This window comes from Ixodes scapularis, unplaced genomic scaffold (genome assembly GCF_016920785.2).
Source record: "Ixodes scapularis isolate PalLabHiFi unplaced genomic scaffold, ASM1692078v2 PGA_scaffold8__174_contigs__length_109621045, whole genome shotgun sequence".
Taxonomy (NCBI): domain Eukaryota; kingdom Metazoa; phylum Arthropoda; class Arachnida; order Ixodida; family Ixodidae; genus Ixodes; species Ixodes scapularis.
This window is the reverse complement of record NW_024609883.1, coordinates 106,261,770-106,272,062: the sequence shown is the minus strand read 5'-3', so window position 1 is coordinate 106,272,062 and position 10,293 is coordinate 106,261,770.

Sequence of the window (10,293 nt, the reverse complement as noted above, 5' to 3'; positions counted from 1 at the left end):
CGTAGCAATTGTATAAGTTTCCAACTTTATTAAAACACAAAAAAGGTACTAATCTTTGAGACACCTAAAAAAAGCGTACACCCTAACTTCAAAGTGCATTGGATTATATATTTTACTTTCAGTACATGTTGTGGAGGCTTTGCCTCACCTCTACTTCTTTTACTGTTTGCAGGCTAAAATGTTTTATTACCTTTCGCCGCGCATACCGGATACCTGCCAGGTGGCCGGAGACGAGTCAAAAAAAATAAAAGTGTATTTTAGAGCGGAAATGCTTTTATTGCTGCTTTTCCGCAGTTTAAAGCGCGTGAGTGAGTGAGTAGTAGTAACAAATTTATTCCGAAAAAGGGTGGCACTTGGCCTGTTTGGGAAGGGGCTAAAGGGGTGTTACGAGTTAGGTGCGGCGCACTATGGAGGCTTCACAAGCGAAGCTCCACAGTGCGAGCAAGGTCGTTTTTTGGTCCTGTACCGGCCCACCCCTCGTAGGAGGTCACACCTGGTGGTCGGTGCTTCTCTCTGACGTCTTTTAGTCCGTCACATTCCCAGATGAGATGTCTGATGGTCGGTGCTTGATCTGCGGAGCAGCTGGTGCAACGTGTGATTGGAGGTGGTGGGGGATCGCCTTCTTGATTGCACAGTTGGTTGTACCGCCACCTTGCCACCATGTCTTCTGTGATAGCGAAGCCCGTTCGCGCTTTAACAACAAGCACTTGGGCCCCCCGAGGTAGACCTTTAGGCAATGGATTCTCGAGGGGTGGTACATGATCTTTCAACCGGTTTTTCCGAATTTGCTTCTGTCGTCGTCGTTCTTCCTCCGGGCTGTGGTCAAGCGATGGACGGTAGATCGGCACTCCCTGCGAGCGGCGAGAAGTGAAAGCCTCGCTCGCCAGGTCGTGCGCGGCCTCGTTGTCCGCTTGACCGGAGTGCCCAGGCACCCACTGGATTTTCACTGCGACGTCTTTTTGTGCTTTTATTATGTTGCAGCCGCTTTTTATGGCGTACTCCGTGGTTCCGACTCTGCCCAGCTGAAAATTCCCATTAAATCCCATTGGAATTCCAACTGGTTTTAACTGGAACCAATTGGTTTTAGTGGGTTCCAGCTGGAACCACACTGGCCAATGGGTCTCACCAATTGGAATTATTTTTCCAGTTGGAACCTGAATGGGTTCCCAATGGTTCCCATTGGTTCCCGTTGGTTCCCATTGGCAGTGACCAATTGGTTGTCCAAAAACCCAACTGGTACCAATAAGTCACCAATTGGTACCAATAAGAAAATTCCAATTGGAACTTAATGGGAATTTTGAACTGGGTGGGAGGACCGATTAAGGCGTGGATAGCTGTGGAACTGTCAGTGCAGATCGTGACCGTCTTGGTTTGCTCGTTCACAATTCGGTGGTCTGTGAGAATCCAATTTACACCGACTTGAAGCGCCCGAAGCTCCATTTCGGTGGTGGAGGGTGTCTCGTTTAGGTGGCAATTTTGTAGGCGATGATAGCCGTCTTCGGTTCTCGCCACAACGGCAGCGATCTGAGTGTTCGGATTCCAGGATGCGTCCGTAAAAAGCCGCATCTCCGTGGGGTCCGTTGAGGGCTCGTTGAGTGCGCGGGCGATAGTGGCGCGCTGCGGCCCATAGCGTTGGGCGTTGGTCTTCCGGCTGAGTGGTCTGCCGTTCGTGACGGGGAAGTCCATCCACGGCGGCACGTGCGGTGGAACCTCGTCTAAAATGGCAGCCATGGTGGGGTCGTCTGAGAGAAGGAGGCGCTGCCCCTGAAGAGTGAGGAGACGGCGGTCCTGGGTTCCCTCGCGGCAATCTTGTATAATGAACCGTAGGGGTGGAAGTCTTCCGTAGCGATATAGTTCTTCCACTCGGGTGTGGCGAGGCAAGCCGGTGATCACCCGAAGGGCGGCTCGGTAGAGGGTCTCCAGTTTTTCGACTTGGGTCTTTGTCAGTTGGGAGCACACAGCTCCGTACGTGGCCCGAGACACAAGGACTGCGTACACGAGGGTGCGCGCGATTTCGGAGGTGGCGCCTCCAAATTTAGTTGAAATTCGTTTAATGATGTGCACTATCTTTTTCCAAGTGGGCGTCAATTGCTTTAACCATTCGGCTGCACCACCACGCTCGGAGATGGGTATACCAAGGATGCGTACCCAGCCTGTGTCTGATCGCTTCAGGGACGCGCCTCCAATGGTGAGAGCAACCTTGGCTTGTTCCGCCCTAGAGCCTCCCAGGAGAATGTATTGCGTCTTCTGCACAGATATCTCCATTCCTGTATCTTTCAAGTAGTCGTGCAGCGCCGCCAGCGCCGCCTGGAGTGCTGCGACTGCCGATTCGGTGTCCTCGTGATCGTCTGCTTCTGTCCAAATGGTAATGTCGTCGGCGTACAGCGTGAACCGTACGCCATGGATGAGTTCAAGCTTGCGGGCAACTCCGGTCATGACTACGTTGAAAAGGAGTGGGGACAGGATGGCCCCCTGTGGCACTCCAACGCAACTTGAGAACTGCTTCGGTTCATCGCGCCCGGAGCGGACTTCGAAGGTTCGGTCAATTGCAGAGGAAGCTCTTAATAATATTCAGCATCCGCTTGCCCGGGTACGCCTCCTTTAGGTCTCGTATGACTGCTTCGTGGGTGACCGAGTCGAAAGCTTTCTTTAGATCCACCGCAACAAGGATGCTAGGCACGGTCCGCCTGCGTCCCCGTTTGGTACTAAGGAGTCTTCTCAGAAGGTAGATGCTGTCTTGTGTGCTCAGGTTCGGACGGAAGCCAGTCTGGTGAGGATGGAAGAAGAAGGAAACCTCCTCTAAGTGATGGTTCAGACGGTTGAGGCATAGCCGCTCAAGTAGCTTACAGATCGTCGATGTGAGTGACACCGGACGAAGGTTTGGAACCTCGTTGGAGCGTTTACCGGCTTTAGGTATGGGGGCCACGACGGCGTGCTTCATCCAAGGCGGAAGTTGGCCGCTCACCCAGATCTCGTTGACGGTATCCAAAAGGGTGTCTTTCTCCTGTGCGGGGAGGTTCCGGAGCATGGTCCAGGTGATAAACGTATTTGTTAAAGGAATGGGATACATCACGATTTCTTGATAAAGTCATCCAATCGTGACGGGGGAAGGGGATTATGGGAAGGGTAGGGGGAGGAGGCTAAATGGTAACAGGCGATTCCCGATGAGAGGGCGAAACTAATCAGGGAATCGAGAATGTGTTTGCGGTGCGGGTGTTCGAGCCTGGGGCGGGTCCAGTCCTCGTACGTAGCTAGTCTTGCCTCTTCAGGAAATGGGGCGTCGTTACGATGATCTGCGACCCCCTCGCAAGTCCAGACGAGAGGGATGCACGTGACTGGAATCCCGCAGTGCGTGCTCAGAACGAGCTCACATTAATGGGCTGCTATAAGAACGGAAATTTTGACGGTATGGAATGTGCTTTGCAAAGAAACTGTAGAAGCTCGCCGTCGGCACTAGTCGGCACTTGCTCAGCAGTCGCGCAGAGATATGGCATGCCAGTGAATACTTTCAAGGGGACGGCAGGCTCTTTAAATCGACCGGAAAATTCGGTTTGTACAAATTTTTTTGTAACATTTGCAAAGAGCGATCTTACCTGAGGAAAAATTAAAGAAAGAAAAAGGTTTAGCTCCAATGGAAACGCAGCAACGCCACCGGTCTTCAAACAACACGACGCCGTTTTGCACAGGAGACAAGAGATGGCGCTAGCGGTCGCGACGCCAACTGCCGCCAACGAACGAGCAGACGACGCCGAGAGCCGGTGTATTTAGCAGACAAGGAATTGCTGTTCCTTGCTGCTACCGCGCCTGTTTTTGTTTCTGTGACTGTCGCCGCCTGCGGAACGCGCGCCGCTTTTGAGTCGAAGGAATTGTCTGCTAAAGACGCTGGCTCTCGGCGCCGTATGCTCGTTCGTTGCGCCATCTCTTGTGTCCCGTGCGAAACGGCGCCGTGTTGTTTGAAGACCTGTGGCGTTGCTGCGTATCCATAGGAGCTAAGCCTTTTCCTTTTTCTACTTTTTCCTCAGGTAAGTTCGCTCTTCGCAAATTTTACAAAAAAAAAAAAAAAAGCACCATCTGTGGGCAACGCTTCACAACGTTGTAGCACAATAGGTTAAGAAACCAAATTTTGCGGTCGATTTAAAGAGCTTGCCGTCTCCTTGAATCACCCGGTAGAAGCACTGTACATGCGTTGATACTTTGGTACAGAAAACCTCCAGGTATTGAGTAAATATAAGGTGCCCCAGGCGAAAATTTTCAACTGGGACCAATTGGTCCCAGTTGCAACTGGTTTATGGAACAATTCCCAGTTGCTACTGGTCCCAGTTGGAGTCGTCCAACTGGTCCCAGTTGGAGTTGGTCCCAGCTGGAATTGGTCCCAGTTACAACTGGTCCCAGTTACCGATGGTACCAATTCCAGCAACAATGAAACACGGCACAAAATGGAAGGCTGACAAGACTTTATTGTCAAAAACTTGGAGAATGAAACTAAATAGGTGCGGTGACGTACACGCTCCGGGTTTAGCCACTTGCTTGCGACGGTTGAATCGCTTTTTCAGAGGTGGTATTCATGAGATGAAGGAAGATCGGCCGCTGGCGTCTGTTAGTGAAGACGTCCTCAGCTTCTCTTCCCGTCGCGTGAAGAAAGGTGCTCACCCGTGATCCTGCGTTGCGCAGGTGAAGTCCTGATAAGATGCGGTAGCGCTCCCACCTTGCAATCTCTGTCACAACAGTCGAACATTTTCGAGGTAGACCTCCCGCCATTTTCGCCATTGTGCTCCCCGCGGCGTTTTCTCTTCCGTCCGGTCTTTCCTGGGTTTCCTCCGATCGCTGAACTGCATCTTTCCATCCTCGAAGTTCACCGCCGCCACCATGGTGTGTGCACAGTTAGGTCCAAAGAAGCGCAGCTGTAGTTTTGACATTTTCATAACGACGCCAACTTGGGCCACTGTTACGCCCAACGTTACTGGTTACGCCAGCGACGCCGACTCCCGTTCGTCTGTGATCTCAGTTCTACGATCAACCAAGAGGATCGCGACAGGGATCCAGCTGGGCCTAAAAGCACCGCGCGTGCTTTTTGGTACGGAGGTGCAGAATTCGACTCGTACTTTTGGGTTTCGTTTTAGGAAATAACGTCGGGGCGCCCTATTCAACAGTGCGACTTATGTGTTTTTTCTTCCGTAGGTGTTTTTTTCTTTGCTGCTCCAAATTCGCGCGGGGGTAAATTTTTCGTTAGACTCGTTGGAGAATTATTGAAATTGTTTGTTGCTTGTGCCAATACGCATATTGGTTTATAATTGTAGTTTCTCGGGCGTCAACCTTGCAAATGTACAGGTGCGACTCCGCTCCGATGAAGGCAGTTTCGACCCATTCGGCGCCAGCAATCTTTTTTTTTTTCTCCTTTATACACTAACTAGTTTTACGTTTCAAATCAATATATTGTAGCATTACCTCACCTCTGGACTTGGACCTTTTTTTTTTTCCTATATTATGCTGACCTATAGTAGTGTCGGAAGCCGAATTGTAGAGGAAATTTTCTACATTTCAATATATTGTAGCATTACTTGGATCTCTCGCTTACTTAGCCTATGACCCCACTTACCGTTCTTTATCGTTGTTGTCCAGAATCAGCTCGATGCTGCCGTCGTCCTGTCTATTTTCTGTCCCTTCTACGTTTTGATGTTTCTTCTCTACCCCAGTCTCAGGTTAATTCAACATGGTTAATATTCACCAGCTCACCTTGCACCCTTACGATTTTTCCGATGCTCCCTTCACTAATGTTTATGGTTTTTTTTTTTTTTAGCGACCCGCGTAGTTGTGATTATATACTTGGTATTTCGATTTTTAGGACGGGCGTGGGGATAAAGGCAATACCGCCTTTTACTACATGTTTGCTTTTCATGGGCACTGCCAACAACTTTTTGCATGTTTATATGTTGTCGCAAACGTGGCCCACTGTGTGTGGGTTTGCTTTTGGGGTCGACGTACGTTCCTTTATTCTCTCTCTCTCTCGATCTCCCAAACATCTTGCAAGTATTATATCTTCACTTGAAAAAGAGCCGCCTCTGTTCGAAACGTCGAATAAATTGCCTCTGCTGGTGCTCAATTTTTTCTACGTCTGACACAAATTACTAGGTACAACTCATCGTCTTTTATCGGAACCCCCTTCTTTCCCCAACACGGAGTTTGACTTTCATGTTAAAAATTGCTACCTGTTTTGTTTTTTTCGGAGGGGGGGGGGGGAGTAAAACTGATTAATCATTTTTACAAGTTCCCTGATAACCTTTAAACCGCTATAAACTAGAACGAAGAGACAAATGGTATGGCATCAATATTTATTGACATCTACGGTTGTCTAATCTAGTATATCTAGTATGGTATGGCATCAATATTTATTGACATCTACGGTTGACTAATCAATATTTATTGACATCTACGGTTGACTAATCAATATGTATTGACATCTACGGTTGACTAATCAATATTTATTGACATCTACGGTTGATTAATCTTAGAGGGCCCCCACTTGCAACACGAATCACTTCACATCACTTTGCACGCTCTTCTGTAGGCATGATCTTCTGGAACTTCACCACGGATTCAATCAGTCGCTGAAGCTGGGGCACATTCGGAACGATGACTTGCACTTCACGCCGCACTTCCAGGGAGGTAACTTGCATCAACACTGAAGCGACTGACTGCACGTAGCGGCCGCAACATGCTGGATTCTTCGAAACCACGACTCTCTGAAGTTGTCCACAGTACCGAGCTCCCGCAACTTCAGAACCGACTGACGCCGATGAAGGCATTTCACTCAACACGGCAGGCTTCGAGGAGGTTCAGAAACCATGACACTCCACGCTGCGGTCGTCTAGAAGATCGGCAACTCCTTGATCAGCGCAGACAGGAATCAGCTTCTTCTGCAGCCCGCAAGAACCGCAGCATCGGGCCATGGTCCCCCGTGAAGAAAGCCAGGAGTCCACGCAAACCCCGGTACAGCCGCTTCTGAAACGACAAAAAGACAACAAACAGAGACAGACACCGCACCAACCACCGACATTCGACGAAATCTGAAAGAAATACACGTGTTAACGCACGATGGAGTGTCAGGGGATGTCTTAAAACACTCAGGCGAGATGGGAGAGTGAATCCGAACTCCACCATCGACGCGGGAATCCACGGTCAGTCACGGCTCACCTGAAAAAGAAAAAAAAAAAAAAGTACAAGACAGTACCAAAAAATAGAAGCATCTCCACCAAGTCCACCTAAATAGGAACAAAAATATAAGATGGCACTACTAAACGGAAGCATTGACGTCAAGGTTCCCAGTGGTGTGAGTGCGTGTAGAAGTTAGTCGATACCCTAGCGAATCGGATTCGCCGGAATGCGATTTGCTGAGATATCAACTAAGGGAGTAAACCGGGTACCACAGACATCAGAGAAAGTACTTTATTTCTTTCAAGCCGCACACGCGCTCGCTACGAAGCCTCCTGAAAGAGGAAGATACGGTTAGGTGTGTAAACCTGCGATTCCCGTACGCTGTGCGTGTTTGTGAAGCGTATCAAAGAGAGAACAGAAGCAGAAAAAAGCAAGTCCATGTTTTATTAAGAACCACTACACGGTTGGGGGAGAAAATATTTCACAAAGGAAAAGCTGCAACCTGAAAGAAAACATTTCGCGAAAGACACACTCACCACCTGCAGAAACACATTTCGTGAAAGAAATCCCGCATACTGCAAATAAAGCATAACATACCGCAAAAAAAGAAAAAAAAGAAAAAGAAAACGTTGCTTACACTACGGTTTAAAGGTGCGCGATCAGTGATTCAAATCGACTAGCGCCGCGTCAATCATAACCTACATATTAGGAGCAATCACCGGTTCCCATTTACACTCCTAAGGCTAAGAATGACACAGCACTATTCTATTTAAAGCAATATTCACGCACCTTTATAGAAAAACTGAAGTGACACTCACTTGAAGCCGAATGCCCCAGCCGATAAAGACGTGGGTACACTCAGCCTGATGCGAGGTTCTCGTAGGTGAAGTTCCCGACGCCGAAGTTTTCGTCGACCTGAAATACCCTCTCCCAAAAGCCAGACCGCGGGAAAAATACTACGCGCTGCAATTATTAGCGCGGTAAAAACAAGCTGTTCCAGCGGAGAATGGCTTTTGCGAGAGGGGTGCGTTGGCCACCACTACAGGAACGCTGCACGGCTGACCTTAGAACCGGTACGCAGGACTCGAACCAACATCGCGAACGCGAGCTGATCTTAGCCTATGCATGCCCTAGAGTTCCAGTCCTGTGTAGTTTTTGTCTGGCTTTCCACTAGAGGCCAACGCTCTTGTCGCGTATAACGGGGACTTGAGCCGAAGATTTGGCTCGCCCGTCTGCTCACCCAAGATCACGAGTCCCGCGGCGACCCTTGTGGACCCGTCCGGATCGGCTCGCACAACACCGCACACTGTTCAGTCTAAGTTTAGTCTCACTGGCACAACACCGAGGAATGGTCGGGCTCGTCGCACAACTCCGACGATTGGACGGTCTCGCCGTCACACCAACGAGGATTGGTCGCTGCGAAAGAGAAAAGCAAAAGGTCGTAAAATGCAACCACCCCAAACTCCAAGGAGTCGACAGACTAGACCGTACGCAGCGCTACGCGTTGCCGGTAGGAGCTCGCACCGTCACTTCGAAGCATGGATTGAGCAAGCGCCCGCTAGACCCGCAATCCACGCCCGGCTTCAAGCACGCCCTCCGCAGTGCTCCTCTATGCCCTCCGCACACCTTTAGCTGCCCGCGAGGCGAATCGAAGCGTTGTTGAAGGCAGGAAGCTCGCGCTGGAAGCGGGATGACTGAAACTCCTACATGTCGTTGTCATCTTGTGACTCTGTAACTCTAATGGACGCCAGGCCCAAACGCAACTCCAAGAAACCAACTCATCACTGAATCCTATAGCAAGAGCTGAACGGACAAACGCTCACCTATTTTCTCACGGACCCGCGAAGCAAAGGGCTTATCCTTTTATTATTACGCAAAAAAAAAAAAAAAATGTTTCTTTAGCTAGGTGTTGCTTCTCTCGACAAGAGCTATTTTACCTTCGGTCCCCTTACCTCTAGCTAAAAGATAAAAATATATATCATATTCCAACCTCGTTCTTCTTTTTTTTATATCTAAGGTATATTGCCTAATTGCACTCATACCCATGCTTTGACGAGGAAGCGCGAATTATAATACAGGTAAATTTGGTGTCTCATTGCTGGTATAATCCCTTCTGCGGACGACGGTACCTTCATAATAAGTAAATAAATAAATAAATAAATAAATAAATATTAGCCTATATAATACAGCCAACCGCGCGGAAACGACAAGATCTTTTTTTGTGAGTGGCGCCGACGATAACTGCAGGCTAACGCAGCAACGGATATTAAGCACAGATGCTGTCATAGCACTGCAAAGCTCCGCTTGGGTCAGCGCCGTTAGTATACCCGTTTGCAGTAGTCATATGGCTAATTACCCAGGCATCAACGAGATTACTGGAAACAGCGGTAATTGTTCTAAACCAAAAATTCGCTTTTATCCCGTCCGTGACAAATTCAAATTACTTATCACGGAGCTTCGAAACAAGCGACCTCTGCCTGAATTATTATATCACTTTGAAATTATATACATATTCCAGGAGAAACACTCCACCAGGCCACAGCTGGCGAGTTCAACATTTACTATACAGCGAGGCAGCGGGTTAAAATGCAAGTTTGATATCTTCGTAGCAGAGGCATAAAGTTTGGGTACTCGAAAAGTTTTCCGGCTGATGATACGCTGAACTGTAACAAAGAGTAAGTTTGCGTACCACAACCAAACGTCCCATACTTAATTTTTTTTTTTTGTTTAAATACAACGAAGAGCGACATTAACACTCGTTCCAACATTAAGAGAAAAAAAAAACATTAAAACACGCGCACATGCATATAACCGCTTAAATAAGACATATTGTTCAATGAAGAAAAAAATAGGAGCAGAATAATATCGCTCAAGCTCACTCAACATCGACGTTAAACGTAAAAAAAAAAAAAAAAAAAAAAAAAAAAGAGCAAACGTGTTTGTGTTCAAATAGCGGTACCGTGTTCTCAAAGTTTCAGCTCCAACTCGCCCAATTATCAGCATGATATACTACGTCTGCATTAAACGATACTAAAAAAACGTCATACGCGATTTTTTTTTTTTTTTTTTAATTGTTTGTGTATACGCTTTCCAGCGCTTAACACCCAGGCGGAAAATGCCGACTCACTAAGCTCTCAGACT